The 12016-nt window shown below is 42.3% G+C and overlaps 1 long non-coding RNA gene across 1 annotated transcript; it reads right to left on the bottom strand.

Moving 5' to 3' along the window:
* Positions 1-3500: 3500 nt before the first annotated feature.
* Positions 3501-8860, bottom strand: LOC141372583 (uncharacterized). Its single transcript, XR_012377873.1, has 2 exons — positions 8732-8860; positions 3501-3631 (listed from the first exon to the last, which is right to left on the bottom strand). It is a non-coding gene; the product is annotated as an uncharacterized lncRNA (long non-coding RNA).
* Positions 8861-12016: the final 3156 nt, after the last annotated feature.

The raw sequence follows: 12016 nt of genomic DNA on the forward strand, positions 1-12016 counted from the left end.
CAATAATCCCTTGTCCACAATTCCAAAATTCATTTGGTAGCAAAAATCAACCTACACTAAGGAGAAGTTAATTTATATTCACTTACCTCAGAACAAATAGTCATACCTTTTGCTGCAGGCGTATAGAATGTGTTTGACTACAGACTGCTGCCCTAGTTTCTGTTTGGGGGGCATTATATAATATATAGTTTATGAACACTATTATTTGTCTAGAATACAAAATATTTTGAATTCCAGAATGCATCTGACCCAAGGAGCTTCAGGTAAGCGATTATGGGCCGATAAATTATGTTCAACCTTACTTTAGTGTAAGCATTTTTTTATGAAGTTGGAGTGCCGGCTCTTCCCTTCTCATTGCCTGCCTCCTTCCTGTCCTCGCCTGGATCCATACTCCTCCATCCTGCCCTCTGCCCAGGGAGGCCAGTCAAGCGGATGAGCTCATTCTGGCTGACTCACTTGATGGCCAGTGCAGGGACTGGCTGGAGAACTGAAGGCCGGGGGAGCGAGGCTGGAGTATTTCTTCTCACTGCCTCTGGCTTTAGTGTCCATCACTGGCCCTTCCTGCCCGGCAGCCTGATGCACATCCACAGCTCTGACGCTGCGAACTGGGGAAGAGTATGCCCTCCCCTTCTCCTCCAGCTCCCCACTCCTGCAGACCTCTGGATGTACCCACTTCATGCTTGTTCTCTGCACCTTGTCCACACCTTGTAAGCAACCCCTTTATTAGAGTCTGTCCATTTCAACCCTCTGGAGTGAACACTTACTTGCTTCTGGCTGCACACAGACCAATTGATAAATCAGAGTCCTTGTACTGCCCTGGGATAATGTTCTGAACTCAAGAGGCCCGAGTGTATGGATTGGCTAATTTGGGGCACTCCCTTCACTTTTCTGGTCCTTGGTTTTCCCATGTGTAAAAAGGGGCTGATAATGCCTATTTCAGAGTGTGCTGTGGTAATAAAACCAGTCACTCTATGTGAAAATGTCTAGGAAACTCTAAAGAAATACAGAGAGTTTCTTAAGAAACTAGAATATTCAGTTATTCCGAATATTCTTTTTTTTGAAATTTAATTTTTTTTTTAAAGATTTCATTTATTTGACAGAGCGACACAGCCAGAGAGGGAACACAAACAAGCAGGGGGAGTGGGAGAGGGAGAAGCAGGCTTCCCCCCGGAGCAGGGAGCCCGAGGCGGGGCTCGATCCCAGGACCGTGGGATCATGACCTGAGCCGAAGGCAGACGCTTAACGACTGAGCCACCCAGGCGCCCCTATTCTGAATATTCTAAACCCCTCCCCCACCAACTCTTCTGGATAAAAGGGTGTTTGCTTTGGGTCTCTGCTCAGGCTGCTATAACAAAAATACCACAGACTGGATGGCTTAAACAACATTTATTTCTCCCAGTTCTACAGGCTGGGAAGTTCAAGAGCAAGGTGTTGGCCGATTCGGTATCTGGTGAGAGCCCGCTTCTTGGTTAGCAGATAACCTCATCTTCTCTTTGCATCCTCACATGACCGAGAGAGAGAGAGAGAGAGAGAGAGAGAGAGATCCTATATCTCTTCCTCTTCTTATAAAGGCTTTAATCCCATCAAGAGGGCTCACCGTCATGACATTATCTAACCTGAGCACTTCCCAAAAGCCCCCCTCCTTCTACCATCCCATGGGGGGTTAGGGTTTCAACATATGAACTGGGAGGGAGTGATAAACATGCAATCCATAACAATTTGTTTAGAGCAAAGGATACCTATGCTCTGTTCTGAGACCAGAGGAGGCCACAGGCGACTTGAAAAAGGAGAGCCCATGGTCTTCCCCATCTCCTTCCTTGATGTCCATTTCAGGACTCAGCTGTTCTTTGCTGCCTGAGCTTAATTTCTATCATCCACTTCAGTGAGTGTCTTGGGCAGAAGCTCAGGTGCTTTAGTCTTACACTAATCAATCCACTTTTCCTTTTCTATCTTCCACCATTTTGTAATTACATGGGTTTTCATTTTTATGCTCTTCCAAGTCTTCAATATCCTATCCAGTTTTGGGGCTGCTTCATCTGCTTTAAAGTCACATGCTTCCTAGAACATAAAGCAATAATCTTTAGTAAGAACTCTATCAGTCGTGAAAATTCTTTTTTTTTTTTAAGACTTATCTCTACACCCAGCATGGGGTTCAAACTCAGAACCCTGAGATCAAGAGTCACATGCTCTACCAACTGAGCCAGCTAGGTGCCCCTAAAATTCTCTCTGCCTCTTTGTCCCAACACTATCTCAAGCAAGAATCTTCTATGGATGGTTTTTACCAATAGAAACTGTTGTTTGGGCTCTAGAAAAATCTAGATCGATTTGGGTGTGTGCGTGTGTTCAGACAAAATTCGTCAGAAAGATATGTAACTCTCTAATCATATAGGCTCGGCCTGATCTTTTCCTGGAGCTGGTCTTTCCAGCACTACATGGGTGTTCCCCATAAAAGGGAACAATCAACAAGATTTAAGTTCCTTTGAGTTCTTCATTGATTTTCCAGAACTTCCTCTTCCTATCACAAAACAGAGCCTTCTGAGCAACACATTCAGTTTAGCCTAATCTTGCCTGAAGCTTTAGTAAACAAGATACAGTCTGGAAATAAAAGTGATTTCACATGTAAATGACTGGATGATACTTTCAACCTCCCAATAACCCTTATTATTTATCCTTATTGAATCTAATGCCAAAACAGATTCTGTCTTCATGTTACCCACTTCTTTTTTTAAAGATTTCTTTATTTATTTGAAAGAGAGAGAGCGTGGGGTGGTGGAAGCGATAGAGGGAAAGGGAAAGAGAGAATCAGGCAGACTCCCCGCTGAGCACGGAACCTGACTCAGGACGCCGTCTCCTGACCCTGAGAGCATGACCTGAGCTAAAATCAAGAGTCTGTCACTTAACCTACTGAGCCACCCAGGCGCCCCTTATGTTACACACTTTGAAAGTTGTTCTTTTAATCCCTGGAGTTCTGTTGTGCCAAAGATTTGCTAGAAGTAGAGAGGACATTCTTACACGACTTGGCGATACTTTGATATGCAAAGATTTGGGTCAGGCTAATCACAGTAATTGTATTTAATCACCATGTCTTGGTGTAATTTTCCTTCTTGGTAATTTATAGTTATACTTTAAAAGAAAAACAGAGTTCATGTCTCTTAAGTAAGACATGGCATGACACCTCTGTAGTATGTGTGGTGACCCATGTGCGCAAAGCCTTACACATTTCTAAGTTCTAGGGCAGAAATGCCCACTACTACCCGTTACCCACCCCTCAGGGCTTACAGAGCAGATCAGTGCTCCCTATGTGTGTGAGTTAAACAGAACTGAAATTCAATTCAGAGGAGGTCTCCCCCTTTTATTAGGAGTCAGCAAACATTTTCTATAAGGACCAGGTAGTAAATACGTTAGGCTTTTCAAGCCATATAGTCTCTGTTACAACCTCACAATTCTGCCATTGTAGTGTGAAAGTAGGTCATAGACAATAGAGAAGCACATGGCATGGCTGTGTTCCAATAAAACTTTATTTGCAAAACTGGTGTTGGGGCTTGTAGCTTGCCATCCCCTGCTACATGGTACGATAATTATCTCTAACTTGTCTCCTCCATAAGCCCCTTCTCCTCATGAAGATTCTCCACTGTTAAAATATTCAAAAATAAAGTTCAGTCAGTAGGCAACCATCATAAAAATAACTGATGCAGGCAAGAATCATCAATGGATATTAAAACAAATGCGATAGCCTGATGAGAAACAAGATGCATAGTCTCCAAATAACTCCCTACAACCTACTTATTAATGGCAAAGGGGAAAAGAGTAACTTTACAGGGGAGAAACCTGGCAGAAACCCCCCCCCCATCAAGTGATCAAAGTCAATATGCCTGCTCCCGGCATAAATCAACACCATATGCCTCACTTCTGTGGGATTCCTGCTAAAGACAAATAACCTGAATCTAATTGTGTGAAAACATCAAACCAACCCATGCTGAGGGACATTCTACATAATGTTTGGCCTATACTCTTCACAAATATTAGTCTCACAAAAGACAAAGACTGAGGAACTGGTCCAGATGAAGGAATAGAGAAGAAACACGACAAGTGAACCCAATGCACGATCTGGGATTTTCTTTTTTACGGAAGACATGATTGGGAAGACTGGCAAAATCTGAAAACTTTATGTAGTCTGTGGATTGAAGAGGCTTTTGTACCAAAGTTCATTTCCAGATTTTGATAACCATACAATAGTTATGTCCTTGTTTTTAGTGCACACATGCTGAAGTATTTACAGGTAAGGGGGCATTGTGGCTCTAGCTAGGGTGACCAGTTGTCTCAGGTGGCCTGGGCCTGGAGGAGGCAAGACTTCCAATGTTAAAATCAGGAAGGTCCCAGGCAAAATGGGAGGAGTTGGTCACAATCACTGCAGCTGACTCTCAAGAAGTTCGCGTAAAAAACGTGTGTGGTTGTATAAAACAAATGTAGTCAATGTAAACATCTGGGGGATATGCGTGACAAATCTTTGTCATATTCTTGCAACTTTTCTGTGTCTGAAGTTCTAGCGAAATAACAAGTTGAAAGGAAAAAAAGCCCAACATGGTTTGAAGAAACATCCTCCAAAGCAGATTCAGATGTGTTCTGTGGGTCCCGGCGGTGAGTGCCGTGGCCCAGTGTGGAGGCCACACTGATCAGAGTCTCTGGGTTGCCGAGTGTTCCTCAGATAACAGCTTCCTGGGGGCCTGCTGCTGGAAGCAAGGACAAAACAAATCCCCAGTGACTAACTGGTTCCTAAAACAAGGGTAGCTGGAATTTTTTCTTTAGTGTTTGTGAGCACCTTGCTCTGACCTTGGGTGTCTGTCTCCTCTCCCAGGACAGAAGCCCAGGAAGGTTCTGGGGACCAGAGATGGTCCCCAGCAAAGTGGCTAGGATGAAACACCTGTTGTCGGGGAAGGCTGAAAGTGTTCCGATGCTTCTGGGGTCCTAGTGCACCCGTCCCCACGCTGTTTTGCTTCTGTGTGCCCTGAACAGAGTGGAGAAGGGTGGAGAGAGGAGGGAAGCGTCTACACAGAAAAAAAAAAAAAAAAGGTAAGAACTGAAAGTCTAACTGGATCCAGCCTCTTGTCAGTCCTCATCATTTGCGTCCCGTGCTCACACTGGTCCAAGCTGCCCGTGTCTCTCACCTTGCCAACTGCAGTAGCCCTAGTCATGCCATAGCAATAGCAGACGCCATGCTGGTCCCGCTTCTGCTCCTGTCACTTGCAGTCTGCGCCCCTTGTTAATCTCTACATCAGGCCGTGCCACACCGTCACCTCCAACGGCTTCCTGTCTCACTCAGAATAAAGTCCAAACCCCCTAACTGGCTCCGGAGGCCCTCCCGGGTGTGGTTCTCAGACGCCTCTCTGACCTTATCCCATACTAGCCCCAGCCTTGATTACTCCCCTATAACTGTGCTGGTCTCTTGCTCTTTCTCAGGCTACCCAAACATTTCATGCCCTCTGGGCACCTGTACCTGCCTTTCCCTCTGCCAAAAATGCTTTTCCCTCACATCGCGGCCTTTCTTTCTCACCAATTTCAGTTCTCTGCTCAAATAACCCCTTCTCCCTGCAGTCTTCTCTTGCCACTCTGTCTAAAACTGCAAACTTCATACGTGTTCTCTGCTTTACCCTTCTCCTTATCACTTACCACCACCTCACGTACTACACATTTAACATTTGGTGATAGTCCTTCGCCCCATTAGACTGAAAGCTCCATCAGTGCAGAGATTTATTTGTCTTCATGGCTGAATTCTTAGTCCCCAGAACACCTCCTGGAATATACTAGGCACATAAATATCTGTTGACTGGTTACTAAACGAATGGGAATGTCTCTACTCAGGTTTGTGCATGCCCTGAGCCCTGTGCTGCTGCACTCAGTGTATGGATGTGTGGGTTCTAATGTGATTCATGGCCAAGAGCACCTTTGGACTTAAGCACGCATGTGCATAAACACTCAGCAGGTTCCAGACTGTTTGAAGGGCATTTGAGTCCAAACTCTCCTTTCTCTTAAAGGTCCCACCTTACATCCTAGCAAATAGAGTTAAGTGCACCTATCTTCCATTTTAAACGTAATTTGGGCTGAGACTTTTTTAAAGGGCTATTATACTTTTGCTTTTGAAATCATTTGGTAAGGAATCGCTTGGTGAATTTACACTTGGCTCTGAATTTCAGCAGGTCATCGTATACACTCAGAAGTTCTTTGGAAGTGGAATAGAATCTAACCTTAAAATGGCTTTCAAATGCGACGTTTTTATGACTCATCAATTCAGCAGTTAATGAAATCGGGATAATTCTATGCTCCGTGGGCATTTATGTGAGCACTGCTGAATTCAGATTTGGAAATGCTCCTTATAAACATTAGAGCTGGTAACCGTTTTCTTGGGGGACTCAGCCAAGTTTGTGGGCCCCTGGGATCTCACGGGACCCAAGTCTTGGACCCAGAAAATCCAACAGATAAAAGGGTCTTGGCAAGAATCTGGGATTAGAGAAAGGAAATCTCCCTTCACTGCCGGAGACTATGGGTCCTTGGTGAGGGGTCCATGCTCTGTGGGCGTGGCTGGGAGCCAGGAAGCCTGGGCAGGGCACCCCAGGCTTATGCTGGGGTCTCTGTCCCCGTCAGCTGCTGTGCACCAGCCGGCCGAGGAACCCTCCTTCACCTGTGGCAGACCTCTGGTGGCCAGGCACACCCCTTCCCTTTGGGATCCCCTCTCCCCACTTCTATCATCTCCTGGGCCCTGGTGGCAGAAATGTTTTCACTGACATTTTGTGACACTTTTGCAGAATTCCGCTGACTCATGAGAGACAAGATGGGGGATTTTTCTGCAGCCGTTGCCACGTGGGAAAACAGATCAGTGAGTCACATCATATGCCGAGCCCTGCTGTTGTCTGCGCGGAGCAGTTTTAATCATGTAACCTTCAAAGCTGTCCCTCATTTGCAATGACATTAGCCTTGGTGATTTTATTTTCTCTCTCTCTCTCTCTTAAGCTGTCAGTTGCTGAGGGCTTCTTTGTTGCTTTCTCTGGCAGAGGCACGTTTATTTATTACAGAAGAGGTTGGCTCTGAAAGGATTCGTGCAAACTTTCTTCTGGAGATGAAAACATGTCATCCCTCGCCTGTGCCATCTACCAAAAACCCTTCAAAACCAAAAGCTAGTGACTGTCCTGGTGGACAGATGTCATCGCAAGCAGGCATGGACCATTGTGTTTGTTTTCCTCGCTAACCCTGCACGACTTTGAACCCACTCTGTAAATAAAAGAGACAGGAGCACAAAACTCTTTACACTTCCTGCCTTCCTTCCCAGTGTGCTGACATTTCAAAGCCCCATATGTTTCCCTCAACGAAATTTCATGAAAATACATATTAAAAAAAGATCTGCGACCAATGTATGCTTCTTCATTTAGCTGTACACTTTAGAAATATTCTGCACTGAGCCACAAGCAGGATATAGTTTTAATAAATATTTCCCATTCAAAAATGTACAACTGGTAGAGTTTCGAACACGTCAAACTCAAGAGTTGGAATAGACATTTGCCAGTTACCTCCCCAGCACGGATTCTTCCCCTCTGAACTTTGATCTTCCTTGTGGATACACCCCTCTTCCATTCTTACTGGGGGTCAAGATGGAATTGACCTGGCCCCCAGCTCCAGGAATGGACTATAACAGGCTCAAGCCAATCATGTATCCCATTCCTCAGGCCACATAGGTGGGTCAGGAACGAGTTCGTGATCCAATTTGGGCCAATGATTCATAGCGATAAACGCCTACATTAGGAAAAAAGAGAAAGCTCAAATAAACCTCAAGGAGCTAGAAGAAGAACAAATGAAACCCAAAGCTAGCAGAAGGAAGGAAATAACGAAGATCAGAATGGAAATTATATATGAAATAGAGTTTAAAAAGACAATAGGAAAAAAAATCAGTGAAACCAAAGCTGCTTTTTGAAAGGATAAACAAAATCGGCAAACCTTTAGCTTGACTTACCAAGAAAAAAAAGAAAGAACTCAAATACGTAATATCAGAAATGAAACAAGAGACATTACGACTAATACCACAGAAACAAAAAGAATCATAAGAGACTAAACAATTGTATGCCAGCAAATTGGACAATCTTGAAGAAATGGACAAATATCTAAAAGCATACGACTGACCAAGCCTGGATCATGAAGAAACAGAAAATCTGAACAGATCTATTACTAGTAAAGAGATTGAATTAGTAATTAAAACGCTACCAACAAAGAAAAGTCCAGGACAAGGAAGCTTCACTGGTGAATTCTACCAAACATTTGAAGAATTAATACCAAGCTTCCTCACCCCCTTCCAATTTGAGCTAGTGACAGGGCTGACACTCCCCGGACCTGTATGGTAAATACTACAGCTTCTCTGTCCCCGGATCATGCCCAGTGTGGTGTGAGGATGTGAGGTGCTTACCGGCTGAAGCAATTTGCTCCCCTTGGGGGGAGAGAGCCCAGAATTGCCAGGAGCCTTTGTGTGGAATCTGGAGATAAAACTGCCACCACTTTGAAAACTGGAGAGACTATAAAAGCCAGCTCCTCGGGTGGCTTAGACTTACCTGAAGCCAGCCCTACCTCTGGACTTTTCATTTATGTAAGTCAATAAATTCTCTTTGTTGGTGAAGCCGGGTCTAATTGGATTCTCTGTCGGGTGCAAACGCAAGAGACCTAAATGATTCAAGGCTGCTCACTCTATTCTTACCCACGCATCACCAGCATCTAGAGAAACTGAAATCCACGGTGAATGTGTTTTTGTTTCTCTGATATTGTGGTTTCAGTTCACCGGCAACCTCCATTCTTCCTTTTCTACATGGAACACCATTGTCTCTTAGAAACCACCCTTCCCCCACTCTCACTCCCTGCCACCCTAGCTGACCCCACCTCCTGGCTCCAGCAGTGGACATGTGACCCGGGGAATAACCAGTCAGGGCATTCCATTCATGGGACTGTTTGATTGGATCAGGGATAAGTAAACTGTCCCAAGATAGCCAATGAAAATAAGATCCAGGACTTTTTAACTCTTATGAAAAAGGCAGTTGAAGAATTTGCAGAGGGAAGAAGATAGAAACATCTTGGAGGGCATATTTGCACCACCATATTTGCACCATGAATGTTTATGGAGAGAGCATTCCTAAAAATGAAGCAATAAAAAAAAAGAGAGAGAGAGAGAAAAACTTTAAGAGATAGTGAGAGAAGGCGGACCAAGTCCTAACAACTTTGAGGCCTGGATTGAGCCATGCCTGAAGCATGAAAAGCAGTCACTTCCTTCTTGTCAAGGCAGTTTGATCTGGGTTTTCTGTCACTTGTAGTTAAAATCCTGTATAATATGGACCAGAAATTTTTTTCACACCGAAATAAATATTTATTTCCATTTATTATAATATTCCTATTTCCCTCTAGTACTACTTAATGCAGAAAGTCTGGAAAACACAAAGAAAATAAAGCAAAATTCACTTTTAATACTACAACTCTGAAATTATGACTCCTAACCTGTAGTGTATGTTTTTAAGTCTTTTCATATGCATGTTTATGGACTTCTGTAACATAATTTCCAAATCATGTAGGTGCTTTATGATTTGTTTTGTTCCTTCTTTTTAACAGCTGAAGTCATTTCCTTTCTTTCTTTCTCTCTTTCTTTCTTCTTTCTTCTTCTTCTTTTTTTAAATTTACTCTTTCCTATCATGAACATCTATGTTGATAAATCTTTGCACACACCCATGGCCACTTCCTTAGAATAAACTTACATGGCCATATGTATAATAAATTCCTCATTAGGTTGTTTCCAAATTTTTATTATCAATAATGTTTAAATGAACACATTTATGCATTTCTTTATATGAAATAAACTCCTAGAAGTGGAATTGCTGGGTAGGGGCCATGCTTGCTTAAGGCTTTTGCTACACGTTGCCAAATTGCCTTGCAGAATGCTGTTTGAGTCTGTACGTCTGCTGTTCTGCCACATGCTCACACACACTGGAAATTACTATTGTCTCAAGTACAATCAAAATGAACATTTTTTTTCATATGTTGGTTGGCTATTTGTGGCGATATCTTCTTTTTTAAAAATCTGATCTTATGTATTTTTATGTTTTTTTTTAATTTCAGTATAGTTGACACACAATATTACATTAGTTTCTGGCGTACACATTAGTAATTTGACAAGTTTATATTATACATTATGCTAGGTTCACCACGAGCGTAGCTACCATCTGTCCCATTACATCGCTATTATGGTATCATTGACTGTATTCCTTATATTCTGCCTTTTAACCCATGACTCACTCAGTTCTGTTACTGAAGGCCTGTATTTCCCTCTCCCTTTTACCCATTTTGCTTAACCCTCCATTCCCCTCCCCTTTGGCAGCCATCAGTTTGTTCTCTGTATTTATAGTTCTGATTCTGCTTTTTGTTTGTTTATTCTTTTTTTTTTTAGATACCTTTTATGAGTGGAATCACATGGTATTTATCTTTCTCAGTCTGACTTATTTCAGTTAGCATAATACCCTCTAGTTGCAGCCATTTTGTCTCAAATGGCATGATCTCATCTTTTTTATGGCTGTGTGATATTCCAGTGTGTGTGTGTGTGTGTGTGTGTGTGTGTGTGTGTGTACACCACATTTTCCTTATCCATTCGTCTATTGATGGTTGGCTACTGTAAACAGTGCTGCAATAAACCTAGGGGTGCATATATCTTTCCAAGTCAGTGTTTTCATTTTCTCTGGGTAAGCACCCAATAGTGTAATTATTGGACCATATGGTATTTCTATTTTTAATTTTTTGAGGAAATGCCATACTGTTTTCTACAGCGGCTGTACTGATTCGCATTCCCACCAACGGTGCATGAGGGATTCTTTTTCTCCCGATCCTTGCCAACACTTATTTCTTGTCTTTTTGATTTTAGCCATTCTAACAGATGTGAGGTGATATCTCATTGTGGTTTCCATTTGCATGGGAATGATGATGAGTAATGTTGGGCATCTTTTCATGTGTCTGTTGGCCATCTGCATGTCCTCTTGGGAAAAATGTTCAGTTCCTCTTCCTATTTTTTAATTGGATTGGTTTTTTGTTTTTGGTGTTGAGTTGTACAAGTTCTTTATATATTTTTGACATTAACCACTTAATGGATATATCATTTACAAATATGTCTTGATATTTTCTATATTTCTAGATTTGCCTCTTCACACCTTAAAGTTTGGAAATCTTTTTCTTTTCTTTCAGGAGTAACTGGATAGATAAGGTGATGCCTCATTATCAGACATTTTAGTTATTTTTCCAATGATATTTTCTATATGTGCAAAAAACTCCAGGCTTTAGTGGATGCATTTTGGTTGGAAACACACATTGCCCATTGCTTTAAATTTTTTCCTACAATTTTCTGTATCATTGACCTGCCATGAATTATGTAGAATGACTTGAGAGGTACTATTGGTACTATTGTGTGATTATACTAGTTAATTAAAATGGGTCTGGAGCCAGACTTTCTGGAGTCAAACTGAATCCTATCCCTTAGCGGTTATGTGACCTTGGATAAACTGCTGAAAATCTCTGCGCATTTTCCTATCTGTAAAATGGAGATAATAATATCTATTTAATAGGGTTTTTACAATATCATTAAGATAAAATGAGTGAAGCCCTTGTAACAGACCTCCTCATACAAGTTAAGCCCTCAATAAACATTAATGGTTAGTTAACAGGATATAATAATAGCTAAGCCATATAGAATGTTTACTGAGTTACAAAGGATATAAACAACCCCTGTGATCATCACCAGTTCTCTGAAGCAACTTGTTTTGTTGTGTCCATTTCAGAAATGAAGAAACTCAGATGCAGAGGGATTACATAAGTCAGCCAAAGTCTCCTTGTTCGCGTACAGAACTGGGACTCACACCCATCTGTATTGCCTCTGAGAGAATATAGAGGACAGATTCTTTGCATTTTTAAAAAGATTTTTCATTTGAAGACCATGTTTTTGTCATCAAAGGAAAAT

This window comes from Callorhinus ursinus, unplaced genomic scaffold (genome assembly GCF_003265705.2).
Source record: "Callorhinus ursinus isolate GAN/ISIS: 27379988/994484 unplaced genomic scaffold, GSC_fseal_2.0 scaffold4, whole genome shotgun sequence".
Taxonomy (NCBI): domain Eukaryota; kingdom Metazoa; phylum Chordata; class Mammalia; order Carnivora; family Otariidae; genus Callorhinus; species Callorhinus ursinus.